The 16,807-nt window shown below is 44.1% G+C and overlaps 1 protein-coding gene across 5 annotated transcripts in view; it reads left to right on the top strand.

Annotated features, from left to right (window-relative positions):
• Positions 1-16,807, top strand: part of LOC140188502 (paired box protein Pax-7) — a 153,393-nt gene that overhangs the window by 119,492 nt on the left and 17,094 nt on the right. The gene's annotated exons all lie outside the window — the stretch shown is intronic.

Here is a 16,807-nt window from a genome sequence, read left to right as displayed (position 1 = left end):
CTGACGTCCCATCAAACTTGGACCAGGTAAAACTTCCTGCTCACCTGCCTGCCTCCCTTGTTCTACTTGTGAAGCGTGATTCCTCATTGTTGAGTGTGTTTGTTGATCTGGCGCTGGTTCTGGTGTGTGCTTGGGCTCTCCCCTTGCTGAGTCTTGGCAGGAATATTATTTTGGACAGGAAGGAAGGGCTGGATGAGAGCGAAATTCTCCAGGAGTTTGAGTCTACTGGAGACTGGAGGCCAAAGGCAGCCTGACCTCGTGTTGGAGAACTGTGCAAGTGGGTGGGTGGGTGTAGGGCGGGAGGAATGGGGCTTGGTTTGCTGTTGTTGTTCTGTTCCCTATTTTGTCATGGTTCTGCCAAGCATGGTAGGCATGTTGTGTTGGTGCCTGAATGTATAGCAATACTTGCTGGATGCCCCCAGTGCATCCTTGGGTGTTAATGCAAATGACACATTGCACTATGTTTCAACGTACGCACGATTATTAAGTTCGAACCTTGAAGGATGGCAAGTGCCTTATTGTGTCTCTTGCTGCAGTCCCCGGCAAGAGTGAAATACAAGGATGCGTGTGATTGTTCTATGCAGAGGTCTGTGAGGCTCTGATGTGATGACTGATCATGTTGCAGCTTGTCGAGCTACACTGCAGAATAGTGTCTAAGGGCTTCCCTGGGGCTGGTTTCACAACGACGCCTAACCGCAAGGTTATCCCACTGGGGCACCTCAGCGCCGTGATACAGGTCTGACAAGCTGGTTGAGCCAGCGTGGGATGTCCTGAGGGCTCTGCAAAGGCATTGGAAGCCAGTTCACTGCCAGTGGGAGGAGTGCTGTGTGGAGGGTGGTAACAAACCAAAGGCAGTGGGCAGCAATGCAGCATCATGCAGTGGGACTGGATGAGCGTCCCCCCCTGCCCACCCGAGAAAGGGGTGTGACAGAGATTCTGTTACCCCTGGGGGGTAGAGAAGTATTAACTCACTTTCAAGAACTTTACAAACTCATTCTCAGTATTTATTTACTTATGTATTAGTTATCATCATTATTATTTTGTATTTGCACAGTTTCTTTTGCACATTGGTTGTTTGTCAGTCTTTATGTGTCATCTTCCATTGATTCTATTGTGTTTCTTTGTTCCACTGTGAATGCCTGCAAGCAAATGAATCTCAGTGTAGTACTTGGTGACGTATACATTGATAATAAATTTATTTTGAATTTTAAACTTTAACTCAGTCACCATTGAAAGAGGAGAGACTGGAGAAACTACTTGTTCACCCTCGTGAGTGGAACATGATTGAGAAATGTAGAATTATAACAGGTACTCATCGGGTAGGCTGCAAGAAACTTACCCCATATCAGAGATTAATAAAAGTAAAAGGGGAAGGGAAAGAAATCAGGGGGGATAGGAGAGGTCCTTCTCCTCCCAGAGTGGTGAATACCTGGAATTCACCTCCTGGGACTGTGGCTGAAACTGGATTCCTGGCAATGTTTTTAAAGTCTACGTGAGCACTTGGATAATTTAGGCCAGGGTAGGCAACCTTAAGCACAAATGATTTTCTAGCATGCATTATTCATTAATTTGAGGCAAAACATAACTAGATGTATTTAAATGGATAATTCCCATATTTCAAGTTTTTAATGGCATTTATCTAGCCCACCGTCCGCTCATTAATACATGATCCAGCCCACAGAGGCGAAAAGGTTGCCGACCCCTGATTTTAGGCTGTGGTCGGAGAGGTGTGTGATAGGATTAGTATGGTTGGTACGAATGAGTTGGACCATGTGGCCTTTTTCCATGCTGTGTCGTCCTATTATTCGATGATAGGCACAATGACCTGACTCAATCTCTCACTAGGGGAGTTGGCTGTCCGTGGCTGTGATTTAAAGCACCCAGTGGGTGAGGAATGTGACAAGAGATGCGAACACAATCACCAAATGGGAGAGGAGTGTGGAAGATGGTGCTCAGGCACCCAGTGGGGGAAGAGAGTGAGGGTGGGTGCTCAGACGTCCAGAGGGAGAGGGGCATGTGAGTGAATGTCCAGTCACTCATTAGGAGAAGGGAATGGGAGTGGGTGCTCAAGTCTTCAAGTTGGAGAGGGAGATAGGAGTGTGTGTTCAGTCACCCAGTGGGAGAGGGAAATGTGAATGGGTGTCCAGTCACCCAGTGGGAGAGGGAAATGTGAATGGGTGCTATTACCTATTGGTTTAAAGGGTTTGGGAGTGGGTGCTCAGTCACCCAGTGGGAGAGGGAAATGTGAATGGGTGTTCAGTCACCCAGTGGGAGAGGGAAATGTGAATGGGTGCTATTGGGTTAAAGGGTTCGGGAGTGGGTGCTCAATCACCCAGTGGGAGAAGAGTTCTGGAGCAGGTACTCAGTCACCCAGTGGGGAATGGACTGTGGCGCTGTACTCTAACAACGTGTGATATGCCAAAGGGTTAAACTGTCTTTTTAGAAATCGGCTTCCATCAGCAAACTGAAATATGAAAGTGAAGGGATTAAATTACGTGAAATTAGCTCCATTTGTCAGTCACTCAGACCGTTCTCTAAAGCTGCTATACGGCTTCTCCGTTAATTGCCATCAGGCCTGGTCACAGATTCCATTGTAATCTGATGTGCAAATTAGCTCCCTGCGAATTGAATTCATTTGTTGTCACATTTAGACCCAGTTTCCAATTGTTTCTTCCTCTTTAAATACAGCCCCAACCCCCCCCCCCCACCTCTCTCTTTCAGATATTTGCCCGAAGCAATCAGTACAAAGGGGGAAAAAAGACTTTTTTTTTAAACGACTGGATCTGGTTTTGTGGCCAGCGTCCTTTCCCCTCCTCCCTTTCTGTTCCCCTCACACCCTCTTTCCGCACTCGATACAGATTACAGGGACTGATTGATGGTGTGGAGGGCAGGCATCTGAAGCCTTGGACTATCAGTGCTGCAAACAGCGTCGCCCCGGGCAGCACTGACTGCCCTTGTCGCTCTTTGTACTTTGACTTTCTTTCACGTTTCATTGAAACCACAGAGGAGACCCGAAAGATCTCGAGAAACCTCGTTTGGATCCAATAAGTCACTCGGCGTAGTCTATTACTTGCACCCGCAGGGGGTTACCGCGTACTCCTGATACAGAGCGTGGAGAGAAAGAGAGAGGCACGGAGAGAACTTTAAACTTTAATCAAAATCATTTGCTAACAGATCCCATGCAGCACTCCGGAATTGTCCCAGAATCCTCCGAATACTAAAACAATTATTACCGCGGATGAGAGAAGGTGGATGTTATTAACACTAAAGGTAAATATTATACAGTATGTGTATTGTAGATCAACAATAAAGAGTGCAAGTTCAGTATTTTCAGAACCACTCTTGGTCTTTTTCCTCTACACCCAACTCTATGGAGAGGGATTTTTTTCCCCTCCTCGGCGGCCCATTATCCGATAGTTTAACCAAATAGACTTGTCAGTTGACGCTTTGTGGGGATCCATTTAGAACACAAATACTCAGTCCGGCCCAGAAACCCATCCGGCCTCTCCTCTGTATATTCAGCCAGGAAGGTATCACTGGGTAATGACGTGAACCAGAAGGGTTTACCCTTTCCATTTCTATCCAAATTAAACCGAGACCGATTGAACCAATGTTTTTTTCCCCCAGCTTCTCAATTATGTCATTTTATAAATATCTTTCAATAATGGTTGGGATTGTACAAATTCTCGCCACATTATTAATTCACAGCAGGGGCATAGAGAGGGGCAGACTTCAGGAGCTAGAGAGGGAGCTGAGGAGAGCCAGGAAGGAGGTGAAGGCTGGGTTGCCACCAGTGCCACGCACTAGTGAGAGTAGAACCAGGAAGGTGAGGGGGATCAGTGTGTGGCCATCGGGACGTGTTCTGGGGCAGGACGTACCCAGCCCAAGTTTCCTTGTGTGGAGATTTGATGGCAGCCGCATTTAGAAGCAGTAAAGAGGAATAAGGAGCGTGAAGTTGAGAGTTTTGGATAGTTCCACAGAAGCAAGTAGTATCTTGTTCAGCAGGACAGACTAAGAACTGTAAGGGTCACTAGAACAGGTTTAGACCACGTGCATATAACAAGGCAAGTGCGGGAAATAAGGTTGGTGTAGTGTCAGCAACAAAAGTTCAGCTTAAAACTGCAAAGACCCGGTGCTTAATATTCACAGGTGCAGAGAAGATTTAGTGAAGAGAAGAAGATAGTGTGATTAAGGAGGATACACACAGAAAATGCTCACACTCAGCCAGTCAGGAAGCACCAATGGAAATGAATAAACGGTTGACGTTTCAGGCTGAGACCCTGATATTTTAACTGTCTTTGACCCCACCCCCCCCCACCCCCCCCCACCCCCCCGTCTTGAAGAAGGGTCTCAGCCCAAAATGTCGACTGTTTTTTCATTTCTATGGATGCTGCCTGACCTGCTGAGTTCCTCCAGCATTTTGTGTGTGTGTGTGTTGCTTTGGATTTCCAGCATCTGCAGAGTTTATGGTCCTGATGATTAAGGAGGTACTGATTGGTGAATTCATTATCCCATTGGAAACAGAGGGTAAAATTGAGTGAACAAGGGCAACATCTGTCTGGTTACAGTTGAGAAGCAGAAGGGAGTTGACTGTGTCACTGTGAATATTCTATACCCCGTCACACAGTGAGAGGAAGTTAGAGGAATAAACCTGCAGAGAAATTATAGAGGTAATTAAAAGCTATAGCACAGAGATGTTGGGGATTTTAATTACTTGAATACCAATCAGGACAATGTTTAAAAAAGGAGGAATTTCCAAAATGTGTTCAGGAGAACTTCCTTGACCAGTATGTTATTGGTCCAAATTGGAAGAGGTCACTGTTAGATCTGGGACTTTGGGGGGGGGGGGTCAAAGACAGCTAAAATACCAGTGGAAAAATACTTGAGCAAGCATTAAGATTAATAATGAAGAAGGGCAAGGACAATCTCCAGTAGAACTTCTAACTTGGGAGGGGGCGGACTTTAATGGGACAGGTTATGTAAGCAGGGTATAATGCAAATGAAGATTAACAGGAGTATCTTCAATGGAACAACCTGTGTGGAGGATATTATTGGCTGGGTACATTCCCACAGGTTTAAAGGTGGAGTATTCAAAGCCAGGAATGATGTGAGAGATGGTAGCTATGACAAAACACAAAAAGAGATTGTACGAAGCATAAAATGTGAATTCATCAACTGAAAGCCAAGCTAAATTCTTGGAGATGTGTAGGGGAACAAAGAGGGAAATAAGACTGGCAAAGAGAGAATATGTAGAGTGGCAGTTTAATAAAATGAAGCAATGAATTTACTGTTAGCATGTAACTAATGGGTAGATAGTAAAATCGTGATGAAGTATCCAGGCCCAAAACGTTGTTTGTTCATTTTCTTCTATATATGCTGTCTGACCTGTTGAGTTCATCCAGCATTTTGTGTGTGTTGGTGGGTAGTAGGATGTAGGATGGCACTCTCAGAGACAAAGAAAATTGTACATGCATTGGCCAAGTATCTGAAAGAGAGCTAGATGAGATGTGGGGTAGGGTCTTTATATCTGATGTGGAAGAATGGAAAGTGGGTTTGAATGGCAACAAATTCAATTTGCAAGGAGCTAATTGACAGAGTGGATTTGGTTCCCAACTTGATAACAATTAAAGGAATATCTTTCATCCAGAGCATTCGGCAGCCTTAGAAGCCAACCGGAGTGACTGTCAAGTTGGCTAATTTCTAAGTATCTTGTCTCAAGGTTTACTAATGGAGGCAGAAATGGTAAAGGTAAACTTGCTGTATAGGTAGTATTGGAGAGTACTGGTTCTATGACCATTGCAACCTATTTTCAGTACTGAAACAACCTATTCAATCTGAGAGATCCATATTCCACTCAAGTATCCTCCCACATTTCTGCACCTAATCTCATCAATACATCCTTCTGTCTTCTCCTTTATCTGTTTATCGATCTACCTTTAACATACCACTTAACTCAACCACTTCTTATAGTGGTGAATTTCACACTCTAAGTGTAGAAGTTGCTCCCAAAGTTTTTTTTTTGTTTGCACAGTTTGTATTTTTTTTGCACATTGCTTGTCAGTCTTTATGTAGTTTTTTTGTGTGTGGAATTTTATTGTATTTCCTTTACCCTGTAAATGTCTGCAGCAGAATAAGTCTCTGGTATATTACACATACTTTGATAATAAATTTATTCTGAACTTTGAAATTCCTAACTGAAATATTTATATATGGCCTTTGATTCTGATCTTGTCTGCAGTGGTTGTGGGCCACATCTCTGCTGGACTGGATGGTGTGTTTCTGTACTATAAATAGTTGGTAATAGAGTTATGGAGCCACCATGGCACAGAAGGAACTATTTAGGACATTGAGACTAAGCTGGTTTTCTGCGGAACCCAGTCATTTCCAATTTCCCACTTTATCATTGTAGCCCTGTAGGTTTATTTCCCCAGTGTACCTATCCAATTTCCTTCTGATATAAATTATTGATCAACTTCCTTGTAGGAAACACTTTCCCTGTGTCTACCTATCAATTTTTTTCACCATGACAGTGACCTCATATTAGGTCACACTGTTATAGAACAAAGTGCCTCACCTTGTTCAATTTTTCCTCTTACTTCTGTTATCATTGTAGTAAATGTCTTTTTCACCTTTGAGTCATTGAACCATTGAAATTTACAGCATGGATTGTTCAGCCACTGTGTGTGTGTGTGAGTGAGTCAGCCAAAAGAGATCCATCTAATGCCACCTTCCAGCTTCTAGTCAACAATTTTTAAAATGGGATGACTGTTCCTGCCTGAACTGCCATTTCAGGTCACTGAATTCCAGACTCCAACCACAACTGGGTGAAAATATTTCTCTATATTTCCCCTTGCCGATGATTTTAATTCTATGCCCACATTTCCCATGTAATATTACAAAATATCAGGAAAGGAATGAAAACTGTTGTTTTTCTAAATGATTATTACTGCTGTCCTATAGAAGTTTCTTCTCCCTGTCCCCCCCCCCCCCGCCCCAAAGAACTTTTCCACTATCTAATTAGTTTGACTGGCCTGAAATTTCTTGCCATTTTTATTTAACAATTACATCATATGAACAGCCTTTTCTGGACCCACAGCACTAACCAGAGAGGATTGGAAAACAATACTCAGAACTTCCATTATTTTCTACCTTGCTTCTTTTAACAGGTGTAATGGATTTTATCTGGGCCTGTGATTTTATCTGCTTACAAAGATACACTGGAACACCACTAGACTGCCGCACAGAATAACAAGCATTTATTTATTTGGTTAGTTTGTTTTCTTTAGAGATAGTGTGGAACAGGCCCTCCTGCACCAATGAGCCACACTACTCTGCAACCTACCTCTTTAACCCTAGCCTAATCACAGGACAATTTACAATGACCAATTAACCTACCAACCTTTGCACTGTGGGAGGTAACTGGAGCACCCAGAGGAAACCCACGTGGTCACGGGGAGAACGTACAAACTCCTTCCAGATGCGCCAGAGTCGAATTCTGAACTCCGGAATGTCATGAGCTGTAATTGTGTCGCGCTAACTGCTACACTACTGTGGCGCCCTAACACAAAATTTTGTGTTGCAGTAGTGTTCTGTTCTTCAGTAAGAAGTTCTATTCTAGTAAAGATACTAAGTTAATTCATATTTTCAGTCTCCCTTCGTTTAACCCAGCCAACACTCTGTAGTATACAATGTCTACATCTTCCTGCTGTTTCATAATTAACAGATGCTGAGTATTTGCAGCACTGTCCCAGATCTTGCCTCACCATAGATAAGTTGCCTTTTTGGTCTCTAATTGGATCCACCTTCTCCTTCAGTTTCTTTTTCCAAATGTAATTTTAAAGCATGTTAGAGTTACACAATTTAATTTGCTAACATTTTTAGTCCCTAAGTGAATAGTTTACATTTACTTTACACTTTTGATGCAGCTCTGGGTATTCCACAGAGATGAAGGCACTCAGTAGGTTATGGGGAGAGGGCTGGAGAATGGCATTGAGGAGGAAGATAGGGATCCATGGTCTAGTGGTGAAGCAGACTTGATGGGCTGAATAACCTAAATATGTCTTATAGTCTTATGGTTTTAACTCTCTGTACCGGACTAAAAACCTTACACTGCTCCTTGGCTGGAATATCTTTTTTCCCGAAAGAGTGGCATGGTGGCATAGAGGTTAGCGTAAGGCTTTACAGTGGCCGTGATTGGAAAGTCAGGGTTCAATTCCCACCCCTGTCGGTAAGGAGTTTGTACGTTTTTCCCGTGACGGTGCGGGTTTCCTCTGGGTGCTCTGGTTTCCACCCACATTCCAAAAGTTGTACGGGTTAGGGTTTGTGAGTTGGAGCCAAAAGCCTGGTGACACTCTTCTTAGCCTGTGTTGATCGTTGGTGCAAACAATGCATTTCGCTGTATGTTTTGCAGTTTCAGTGTTCACGTGACAAATAAAACTAATCTTCAGAACCTCTGCATCTCAACTAAGCAAAGTTGATCTCTTTCTCTCTAAGAAAGAACATTTGTTCCTGGTCAATCTTTGTACTTTCCATAAATGAATATAACGGAATACATACATATCTATCAATCTACCTATACCTACCTGAATCGTAGTCACTAGTCTCAAAACATTGATTCGCTTATACAACCTACAGCTGCCTAATTTCTTTCCCTAAGACTGAGACTAAATTGCCCTCTCCATGTATTTGGTCGGTATAGCCTAAATTTGGTTGTGCTTTAAGAAGTTTGAACCCTTTACATCTCTTACAAGATCCATCACAGTTAAAGTTCGGTTAGTCAGATTCTCAGAATAGTTGCCATAACACAACTGCATATGTCTCAGCAGTTCCTTTATCTATTTGCTCTTCCATGGTCCTCTGACTGGGGACCCACAGTATTCTCCCAGATGTATGGAACTGCTCTGCTGAGTATTCCTAGTATTGTCTGTTTTTAATTTGGTTTTCCAGCATATGCACTCTTTTGCTTTTGTATTCCATTTCTACCTAACATTTTAACTATACCCCCATTAAATGATCCTTCTAACATATTGCCTATTCCCACAACCATAATTTATCTGTTAAGCAATATTACAACCACCTGTTTTTTTTATATCACTGTTGCTATCAGTGATAAAGATCACTATCAGACATTCCTCTCAAGACATCTACCCATTTCTAATTTTACTTCTCTTCTTTCTGAATAGCCTGCACTCCTGTTCTCAGTTCCCTGCCAAATTCATTTAAATCTTCCTAAAATGCCAAGCATAAACTTGCTGTTGAATTGGTTCCAGTCCCTGTCGATGTGCAACTGTTCCAGCTCGTCCAGGTCCCAGCTTGCTAGATCAGGTCCTGGTGCGGAAGGAATCTGCAGCCTTCCCTCCTGGACCTTCTCTCCAGCCCGCACTCCTCTGCACCACCTTCCTATTTCTGGTCTCACTAGTGCATGGCACCAGCAGTAATCCTGGGGTTATTTCCTTTGATGTTCTGCTTTTCGTCTCTTTTCTATATTTCTATAATTTTCTCAAGGGACTTCATTGCATTTTTTGCCCATGTCTAGAAAATCTTATATAGACACTGATGTCCACACTCCCTGTTAGAGATGATAAGGAGTAAGGCATTTGGTCGATTTTACCCACGCCAACCATCACCTATCCATTTATGCTAATCCCATTTACCCGCACTTGGTCCACACCTGTGTTCAGTGCTTGTACAAGTACTTTATTAAACAGTGTTGTGAAATGTCCTCACCACTCCCCCATGCCGTGCATTGCCAACACCAACTCCTCTCTGCATCCAAGAGGTTTCCTGCAATCCCTCATAAATTCTCACATCTTACCGTAAAATTTTGCCCTCTCACTTCAGAGACCTCTGCTTTGTGGAAACATTTTCGACTGTCTAAGCCTCTCATAATTTTCTGCACTTACTCTCACCAGACTTCGGGACGAAAGGTCCTGAGTTCGAATCCAGCCGGCTTACCTGCACGCTTATATCCGTGCTGGGTTACGAGCTGGTGATCTCTTTGGAAACTCACCCGGCAGAAGGCAACGGCAAACCACCGCTGTAACTTGCCTCGTATGCAGTTCCCCACTACGTCAGAGAGACGTGGAGGGAAATCGTCCGCTAACCGGAGAAACTCCGGATGCGACATACCTTTCCTTTTACTCACTGATGTCCTTGACGCTGGCGCTAAGCAGCAATATCCATTCCTGGAATCACATCAGTGACTGCAGAAATATCTGGCAGTCTCCCGCACTATTGAATGCCCCATTACCATACCGAACTGAGCTACCAACTCTGTCGTGGACTGACTCTGCTGTCTGGAGGAACAATCATCTCCTGAGTGATCTGAAGCACCAAGATGCACCTGGGGAGTTCCATTCCATCCCATCTTCCCTCTGCCTGTGTACCTTAAGCTGTGGAGTGACCACTTTCTGAAGAACGCTGGCACTCTGCTCTCAGCCCCCTGGTGCTTCTGAACACTGGGGCAGTGCTTCCTCCAGGGAAATTAAACAATGCTGGCCTTGAGGGATTATTAAAGGAATGCCAGCTGCAGCTCAAACTCCATAATTTGGAGATCCAGCTCCTCTCGCTGACGTCACTGCCTGTACGCGTGTGTTCCTGCGTGGCACGGGATATGCACTTGATAGTATAGAGTGCCAACCTCTGCTTATTAAACCACTAATTCTACTTAATGGGTTGGCATGGTAACGTAGCGGTTAATGCAACACTGTTGCAACGGCAGTGATCCATAATCAGGGCTCAAATCCCGCCACTGTCTGTAAGGGGTTTGTGCGCTCTCATGTGAATGCATGGGTTTCCTCCGGGTGCTCCAGTTTCCTCCCACATTCAAAGGGGTTAGCTTTGATAAGTTGTGGGCATGCTATGTTGGCGCCAGAAGCGTGGCAACCCTTGCAGGCTGCCCCCAGTGCATATTCCAACTGTGTTGGTCCTGGAGGCAAACGACAGATTTCACTTGTAAGTTTCGATAACATTTTGGCCAAAAAAAGGCTAATCTTTAAAAATAAATATTTAATGGATGTAAATTTAAGACAGAGTCCTGGTCTTGGCAAAAAAAAAAGAGAACCTTTAGCTGTAACTTATTAATGAGTTCCATCTTTTGTGTTGGTAGCATTCCAGATACATTTCATCCATTTTCCCTGCCTTATCTCCATCCTCTCCCATTCTTACTGTGTTTTACTTATTTTGTTAATTGAAGTTAATAGATTTAATCAATTTAGATTACTAGTTTTGGTCTTTAAGTACTTGATCAAATTTGAACTGGGTGAATTAAATTCAGTATTTATCTATGATTTCTCATGCTTTCACTGTGGACTCATTTTATGATTTATATCTATAATGCTTCTAATAATTCCTTGATGAAATACTGGGAATAGATCTGTGGGAGTATTCCAGGTGGTCTGACCAGGGTCTTACACGTCTATCTATTCTGTCCCAACAGCGATGCACCTTGTTCCTTGTTCACTTTTTAAAGACTTTATGAACTTGTTTTGGCACTGTTAATGAATGTGTTTCTGTGTTATCGTCAACCAAATTTAGACTCTTTCTTTTAATGGACCATAGAATAGAGCAGCACAATACAGGCACTTTGGCTCAGGGTGTTCTGCCAATCTTTTAACCTACTCTAGGGTCAATCGAACCTTCCCACATTTGAATGAGCCTTACATCTAATTATTCTTCCAATCAGAGTCTATTACCTCATACTTAATTATAATTAACTTAATCTTTTAACTACTCAATTACATGCCCATTTGGCAAGTTGAGGTGTTTCCTGTATTTTATCACTGCCCTCCTCTCATTAACTGCACCTCCCAATGAGATACCATCTGCAGATGGAAGTTTTGAACAATGATCCCAGCAACAATCATTATGGAATGCCAGCCCAGTACCCACTTAAACAACAGACTCAGTTTTCTATTTAGCATCCACTTGTTTACGATTTAAATCCTTAGTCTATTTCCCACCCTTCCTTTCTTTGGGAGGGTGGTGCAGGCTAGATCATCGAAGTAGTCCCTTTTGAAAAGATCTGAGGGCTATGAAGCTGATACAGAACAGGAACATAGAACAGTACAGGCCCTTCAGCCCACAATGTTATACCAATCTTTTAACCCACTCCAAGATCAATCTAACCCTTCCCTCCCACATAGCCCTCCACTTTTCTTTCGTCCATGTGCATTCTTAAGAGTCTCTTAAATTTCCATAATTTATCTGCCTCTACCACCACCCTTGGCAGTGCGTTCCACACCAACAACTCTCTGGGTGAAAAAAAACTACTTCTGACATTCCTCCTTATACTTTTCTTAAAATCAGGCCCTCTTGCATTAGCCTCTTCTGCAATGGGAAAAAGTTGCTGCCTATCTACTCTGCCGATGCCTGTCATCATTTTATACACCTCTATTATCTCTTACTCTTCTATGCTCCAAAGAGAAAAGCCCTAGCTGGGTCAACCTTTCTTCCATAAGACACAATCTCCAATCCAGATATTCCTTCCAGGCACTTGGAGTATTGCGTTCGGTTCTGGTCACCTCATTCTAGGAAAGGTGTGAAAGCTTTAGTGAGGGTGCAGAGGAGGTGAGGCCTGAGGAAGATCAGCTTTTAAGATATTGACTGGCAAGCGGGCTTGTGGAGTCGCACGGCTTATTCCTGCTCCTGTTTAGTCCTAGAATCATACAGCTCTTCGGTCTAACCCAACCAAATTGTCTACCATTTGCCTGCATCTGGCCTATATCCTTCTTTAAACTTCCCTGACCACATACTTCTCAAAATGTCTTTTAATATTTCCTTATTTTTATGTTCTATTTTCTACCTTTGGTCACGATCCTGCAATATGGTACACTACATACCTTACTAAAGTATTTTTGAAAATCCTGACATCTCCATTATCTGTTCTTTCTATTACTCCATCACAACATGCAGTAAGGTTGCTGAGCCAAGTTGATTGTTATTTGCAATTTCAGTTTCTCAATGTCTCTTTTTGTTATGTTCTACCGCACTTCCCACTACAGCTGTTAAGCAGATTGTCTGAATAGCGATCATCCTGCTGCGGTATGTTCTGACGATCATAGTTTAAAGCTGTGAAAGCTTGTGGAGAACTGATTATACTCAGGCTTCACAGAATTACTGTAACTTGTTCTATAAACGCACCTTGAAGTGATACAGCCTTGCAGTTCCAGCCACCCGAGTTCCTTTCTGACCTTGGGCGGAGTTTGTGTGTTCTTTTTTTTGTCATTAAAATTTTGCAAGAAAAAAATGTCATTAATAAAAGAGGGCACATTTTAAGGTGATTGGTGGAGGAAAGTATATGGGGGATATCACAGACAGTGGTAAGTGCGTGGGTCACATTACCAGGGGCGGTGGTAGAGGCAGATACATCAGAGACGTAAGAGACCATGAGATGGGCGCATGAATGAAGGAGAAATGGAGGGCTTTGTGGGAGGGAAGCATAGGATTGATCTTGAAGTAGGTTAAAAGGTCGGCACAACATAATGGGCCAAAAGGCCTTTATTGTGCGGATTTGTTTTATGTTCCTGTTCTGTGCTGGCTCCCTGTAGCCCTCAGCTTTTGTTATTGTGTGAGATTCCCCTGAGTGGTCTGGTTTCCTCTCACATGGGTGTGGCCGTGGATAGTCTGGGAAATGGCGTGCGTTCAATGGGCCGAATGGCCTCCATTGTCTTGAAATAAGAAGCAATGCTCCAAGTGTTGGCCAATGGGATTAGAATAGACGGGTAGGCTTTAATTAAGATAAGTTTGAGTTAAGTAATGTCTCGGCAGAGAGAGGAACACTGTTTTGTCATTAATTGAAGCAGCACTGTTTTTTCAGCAAGATTCCAAAACATCAGAAGGGAAAGTAGCTTTGGCTTGACAAATGTTAGCGCCCAATTAGAGATGGGGAGCAGTTGCTTCATGTTCCATCAGGATGAAGAGGCCTTTGGCTATGCAGATCTTCGCGGTGCTGAGCTACTTATTGTTGTACCGTCACTCGGCTCTGACCCTCCGACTGTGCTGCGTTCCCTTTGACCCCTTCGGTGCTGCAGGGCAGAGATCTCCCATCGATCCGCAGGTCTGACTCTGTCCTTTCCCCAGCCACGCACTGAGCTCTCAAAGCCACCCTTCTGGAAACGCAGATCTCCCTCCGCTCTGCTTTCTGACTGTACAGACTTCCTTCCGCACTGACTCTCAGAACGCGTAGCATTTCCCGACCTGCTGCTGAACTCCTTCACTGCTCCCTGCACTGCACCGTGCGTCAGATATTGCCCTGACCCCTATGACTTATTGTAACATAGAGTTCATTATTTTTATTTTTGATTTGCGAGATACAGCATGGTGATGGGTCCTTCCACCTAATTATGCCCGTGTGACCAACTAGCCTGCCTTAGCAGGGCTTTGGACTGTGGGAGGAAACCAGAGCACCCGGAGGAACCCACACGTCACTGGGAGAACGCACAAACCCCTCGCAGTGGCAGAACTGAACCCCGGGTCTCTGGTGCTGTAATTGCGTCGTGTAACCACTAAGCTGCCATGTCGCTGTACATACTAATGTGGCTCTTGACAAAGCAGAGCAACGTCTCAGACTGAGGTAAATTCTTCATTGAAGAACTCTCTCACAAGCAGCAGTTTCCAATCTGTAATAATGCAGTTGGTGGAGGTTACAACAGTACATCTCCCCGCTGCTGCAGATTGCAACGATCAGAAGAACCAAGCTGCCAGTAAGATGAGACGGAGCCGCAGCTCATTGTGAGAGTAAATAAACTTGAGATTCCTCTCCCCCCCACCCCCCCGTTTGGGTTCAAACACTAGAAAGTTATCAGCCCCTTTTATCAGCCCAAGATATTCTACAGTCCCCGCCCCCCCCCCCCCATGTAGTGATTAGTTGGAGAGCTGTTTGATAGCCTGATTCTGGCAGGCTACTTTTAGAAATCCCCCAGCCCTGCCAACGAGTGAAAGTGTATCTGGGTGGGAATGAGACGAGTTGGTCTACAGCTCCTCGTCGCATTGCTGAGTAGTGAAGTGATCCTGTCCACCATCCATTCACAGCTTGCGTTTTAGACAATGTTTTAATAACATTGCAAATCCAAAATAAAACTTTGGAAACTTATCCATAGAACAGCAGGCTGCCGTCCCATGAGAATTCTGTGCGAGGAACAAGTGAATAAAAACTGGATTATTGGTGAGTTGGAGGAACACTTTCATTTGGCAAATTTGTAGCTATCGGTTTTCAAACTGAGGGGAACATTTCGGGCACTTCCACAAATTTCTTTTTAAAACGTGAAAGCGATACCACCCCCCCACCCCCCGCCCTCCTCTTCAGAAGGTTCGGATCCCCCAGCTCATTGGGAAAGGAGTTACTGAGTGACAGAGAGAGATGGATTAACTGCTCGTGGAGCACTCCCTACTTCTGACAATATCTCTATTGTTAAGGCAGCTCCTTCACACTGTCACTCAGTAACCCTCCCCCAATGCACCGTTACCGACTCCCCCTTCATAAGGGATTCTGGCACTAACGCTCCTTCCGATAAGGGGTCTTAACAGTATGGCTAGTTATTTATGAGGATTCTTCATAGTGTAGCTATGAGGGGTCCTGACGAGGAGACTCTGATTTTATAAGAGGTCCTCACAGCGTGACTGTTTTTACATGCACTCCTGACAGTGCGAGTCTCTCTTAATGAGGGTCGCTGACAACTCCGTCCTCACTGTCCAACTTTCTTATAAGGGGTCCTAACAGCGAGGCCCTATTTTTTATATAAGGGTGCCCAGTAGAACAGTTCCCTCTTTAACAGGAGCACATGTAAGTGGAACAGATAGCTTGTTGTTTAACAGCCAAGGCTGTTTGTGTGGGTTAAGTAATGGTCCCTGTGGGATTAGCACTCCCTGAGGCTGTTGGCTCTGAAGTTGCCAAAATTAATTATTTTTTTCCCCCTCAAAGAATGACTATCTTGCAGGGAAAGTGCGAGATACCCTGAAGGTATTTTTGTGTATCTTTCAGCAAGACTGGTGTGTTTATGCCTACTTGGATTTATCTCATAAACCATCCTCTCCAAACCCAGGGAACAGCCCAGTGATCCAGCCTGGAAAAACTTCTCAATGCAGAGCCTTGATCTGGGAACAGACCGGCTCCATCCACCAACAGTAATCACTGCAGTCTGTTTGTGATTTCAGAGGAGTTCTGTCAGTCTGGGTGATTGACAGCTAACCAACTCGGATATCCCCCCTCCCCTGCCCTCTGCTCGCCCCCACCCACTCGGCACTGATCGGATAAAACTTTGCAGATGTCGCACGCTATTTGATTTCTGCTCGGGAGCCATTGTCCTTGTTTTGCACATTCACCGTCTGGAAAAGGAGGGGTACAAACTGTGGGTAGAAGAGTTTTATAAAATTCCCTGTCCAGGTTTGCCCTTGTTTAATGGGATTATTAATTTTGGTGTGAAGCTGTCAGCGAGCTTGTTCTAATGTTCCAATTATACTCTTTAGGTCTGCATTTTTGCTCCTTGTGTATGACCAGCATGTTCCCTGTTGATAGTTATCCAATCACCAGCCCGGCTTCTTCATCCTTATTCCCCATCACCATTCGTTATGTCACCAATTCCACATATCCCATTCCCATGTTTTCATATTTCTTATCCCCATCCTGCCATCCCAAACCTCCCAATCCTCGTCTGCAGTTCCTATCACACCATCCCATCAATCTGTTTCCCAATCCACCTTTCATACCCATTCCTCTATTGTCACCTTATCCCTTTTTCCACAATCTCACATTCCCAGTATCCCACTTAACCCCATCCCTTTCCTTGCATGCTTAAACTGCCATTCCCTG

This window comes from Mobula birostris, chromosome 27 (assembly GCF_030028105.1).
Source record: "Mobula birostris isolate sMobBir1 chromosome 27, sMobBir1.hap1, whole genome shotgun sequence".
NCBI classification, from domain to species: domain Eukaryota; kingdom Metazoa; phylum Chordata; class Chondrichthyes; order Myliobatiformes; family Myliobatidae; genus Mobula; species Mobula birostris.
The sequence above is the reverse complement of the archived record's forward strand: the minus strand, read 5'-3'. Positions and strand labels throughout refer to the sequence as shown.